This window comes from Cucurbita moschata, unplaced genomic scaffold (genome assembly GCF_002738365.1).
Source record: "Cucurbita moschata cultivar Rifu unplaced genomic scaffold, Cmos_1.0 Cmo_Scf00102, whole genome shotgun sequence".
Lineage (NCBI taxonomy): Eukaryota > Viridiplantae > Streptophyta > Magnoliopsida > Cucurbitales > Cucurbitaceae > Cucurbita > Cucurbita moschata.
This window is the reverse complement of record NW_019268618.1, coordinates 435,305-439,656: the sequence shown is the minus strand read 5'-3', so window position 1 is coordinate 439,656 and position 4,352 is coordinate 435,305.

Genomic DNA, 4,352 nt, shown 5'->3' with positions numbered 1-4,352 from the left:
CCACTATGAACATGGTCAAAAACTAAGATTGTCCTAGACAAACAACATCAACTATTTTTGATATTTTGAATATAATGTAAATGTAAATATATGTGTTCATTATATTTTATTTCTTTTTTTATTTCGAGAAAACATTCTACTTTGTTTTCAACCTCTCTTAACTTGCAATCGGTGCTTCGAGAACCCACCGAAAATGGGTCATGACTCTCTTTTTGTTTTCACTTACTCCTCCTAAATCTATAAAATGTCTAGCATGTTTATAAGTTCTAAAGAGGATACCGATACGCATACATTCTTGCATGGAAGAACTGATGGTGTTAATATAACACATGCGGAAGCAATTTGGATCTTAGGAACTTTTACCAACATCAATTATAGTAAATAACTAGCATGTTTATAAGTCTTAAAACTTAATGAGTTTGTAGTTCAAACTCCTTTTTCCTCACAAACCGGTTTCGAACCACCACTAGTGTCTTCTCTACTATTCTCCGACCTTAGAACGGGATTGTGGAATCTTGTGAGTGACTAAACTTGGGAGGGATTTTGTATAGTGAAGAGAGTGTTTGTGAGAGGTTTTTTCTCAAGGCTTTTCACCAAGAAGAAGAAGACCTTCCATGTACCATGATCACTCTATTTAAAGAGTCATGTTTGCATGTTCATGCAAATTTGAGATCACCAAATTTTGACACTTAAAATTTCACTCAAATGTTTGGGATTATGTGGCAAGCATGCATGTTTGAGTTAACCAAATTTTGACACTCAAAATTCCACTCAAACTTGTGGGGTTATTTGGCAAGCATGCAAGTTTGGTTAAACCAAATTTTGACACCTCAAGATTCCACTAACATGGATTTTTCCATTAAATAAAGTCAACATTTTGACTTTCTTCATTTTAATTCAACAATTAATTTGAATAATGAATTTCAAACTAAAGTAACATTAAATGATTAATTAAACTATTTAATTAATATTTAATATTAATTCAAATGCCAATCCCAATCAATTCCGACACATAATTGATTAAGATATTTAAATCTTATTTTAAATATCTCAGATCCTCTCTTTTTGTTTAATTCGTAAATAAAACAAAAATGCAGTTAAATATATCGTATATATGTAGTGCATATTCCCTAAGTTGAATTCGAACACTTCGAACTCACTCATCACACTGTTCTATGGTTTAATCCGATATGAGCTAGCAGAGGGACCTAATGGACCTATAGATCATGGGCTCCAACGATCCAAGATTAACCGGTTAAACTCATTAACCTTGTTAACCAACATTCGTTAACTACTAGGACACTCCACTATAGCCTAGTAGTTGCACTCCCCTCACTATAGATATATTTTTATCCATTTGATATAACCATGATTAGTAAGTCAATCCGTCACAGGTTGTTCGTAACTAGAGCTGGGTCAATTTACCGTTTTACCCCTAAAGTTACTTCTTGTTCCTTATGTCTCACTGATCCTCTAATGAACAATTGGTTTGTGGTCCAACCAGTAAACCGAATCCCTCTCAGGCTAATGAGAGGGTGGGGCCCCTTGTTCAAGACCTGGAGTCAGTGCTTAAGGGAACTACCTCTCTTCTATCCTTAAAAGTGGGTAGGAGTGAATTCTATCTTGCACCCCACGTCCCTAGCCATTCACCCAGTCTTACCCCTGAAATGGGAGGCCTATTGAGTCGGCGAACTAGAGCCACTCTCACCCATGCAAATCTAAGGATAATTCCCAATAAACAGGAGTTCATGGTTAGCTCAGGATTAAAACCGAGTTACCTAGGTTATCGAATGAAAAGAAAATCAGTCTTAACAGTAAACGACATTATAAAGTGAGAGTGGTTTTCTTCATGGTCCAATCTTATGCAATACAAATTGCATAGGACGCCCCCACTCACATGACTCCACATGTACAATTTAGTGATCATATTGTTTATATCATATACAAAAGTGGGCCGCATCCATAGTGTCCTTAGGATAAGGTACTCAGCCTTATCCTTATACTATAGATCATTTTGACTATATATACTTGAACTTGATCCACTCTTATGTCTCTACATATAGTTCAAGTAATCATACTATAGCCAGAGTGTTCTTAGTTTATTGGATTTAGATTAATGATCGTAAAGTTTACTTTATTCAATAACAATCTTTACTGAATAAACAACAATAATAACTTTATTGACAATAGAATATGTTTTTGTTTACAAACTATGAGTTTTAGAACATAAAACCCAACAAGAACCTAGCAGAACCGGATCAAGGGTCCTAACCTAGTTCGACTGACCTTCTTTGGCTGGCCCCGCCCCTCGTAACAAGGTCAACCCGTACGTGCTCTTTCCTTTCGTTTAGCGAGATAGCTTACCAGCTCTTTCGGCTCATAGCAGCAGTATGAAAAGCGGAATCCACATCCTGAGTCGAGTTCGCATTGCCATACGAATCGACATCGGCCAAACCAAGAGCTCCTATTTTTTCTTTAATGAAAGCAGATCTAACAGTTTAGATAAAACCAACCTCTTCTAAAGAAGGAGTCGCTCTGCCTTGATCACCGTGGACATATGCAGCTCCTGCTTTACCTTTGCCTACCGTGAAAAGGAAATTTCCCTCACAATAGGCCCTCCCAGCTCCCGAACGTCTTTCTATCAATCGAGAGAGGTATAGAATAGTACAACAAACCAACAAGACAAGAATGGACTCATAAGATGGGCGGTCAAGGAAGCGATTTCATTTGTGTTATCCGCCAAGGAAATGCTCGAGGAATTCAGATCCTGAATAAAGTACTGTAGGCAAGCGAAGCTTTTGAAAATGAAAGCGTGTAGAACTCATATCCACTTTCTCTTCGCTTTGTAAACTTCGGATCTGATCTTCCTTTCCTCTCTGGGTGACTGAGAGACAATTTAGGCCTGGTGTGCATCCGATTCGGTCAACAATAAGATACAAAGCGGATTGATTAAATGGGCTTGAAGTTCCATTATCGTTAGGTCAAAGATCTCTACTAGGTTTAGTGCACTTTGGTAGTTGCGAATGTTGCCGTAATCGAATGTCTTTCTCATTCGACATTCTCTCTTACCAAGCACTCATACTCGCCAGGGTTGAGGAGACAGTCCGTGAGCTAATTGGGTTTCGAGATTGCGTATATGCGAAAAGAGCTCGCTTTCGACTTTCTCCTCGGCGTTTTGTGCCCGGTTCTAGTTCAGGAAAGGGTCTGATCTCTTTCATTGGAGCACATTGATGCCGAAGGAGTCTTCGAAACCGGTGGAGAGGCTATGATGACTTCAAGCTATTCAGTCACACTAGTGGAATAGCTTTTTCATAATAATTATCTCGATATATGATACCAAAAACCTACCTGATGACTGATAAGGTAAGGGGTTTCAAAAGACAAAAGAATGACATGCTACGTGTTATAGAAAAGGAGATCTTCTTCTTTTTTTTTTTTTTTCAGTGTGCGCGGTTCGCCTGCCTTCCTGACCACAGATAGGCTATGGGGCTTTGCACTTCGGCCCCTAAGAATACCACATCAAGGTGACAGGATTCGAACCTATGGCTCTCTGAAACTTCTTCGTCGGTTATTTGGGCGCATCTTCCTTAAAAGGATTGTGACGACAGATGACCTAGGTAAAACTTCTATTGGGAGATTAGTGCAATAGAGAATCTGTGTCCCTTTCCTGAAACCTTCAGCGGACAACATAGCAAAGAGTTCCTAAAAAAAATATAATAGAACAATTTGTGTCTATCTTATCTCCCAAGAATATGGTTCATTCTCTATTCACATAGAAATTATGCAATAGAAAGTGTTACCCTCATCTTCTTTTACAAAACTTTCTCAAGTCCTCATGGAATGATTTGAAAGTGGTACCCTCATCTTCTTTTATAAGACTACCTCGGCCTTCATGGAATGATTATGCTATGTTGATTCTTAGAGAAGGGAGTAGGAGTAAGAGTAGATGACTGTTTATGGTCCAAGTCTCGAAAAAGTAAGTCTTTATATCAAGAAAGGAGAGGAATCCTCATAGTTTCCAAGATTTGAAGAGAATCATATATACAAAAATTTCCTTTGTATATTCTTGTTGTCTCCATTCCATTTGAAAATTGATATTTTGTTTGGTAATTTTAAACTCATTATTTTTGTTTGTTCATTCCACCTAATTTGTAAAAAAAAATCATACCACTAGACCAAATGCCCTTATAGTGGATCTATTATTTTTAGTTGCCTGTGTGTATATGTTTTCCGCACCTCAATATATGAAATTTATCCACATATTTTTGTGCTTTAGAACCTACTATTATTGTCATGTTTACTTCACATGGTCTACCACACAGTTGAAGCAGCATTGCCACCGGAGCCCATGC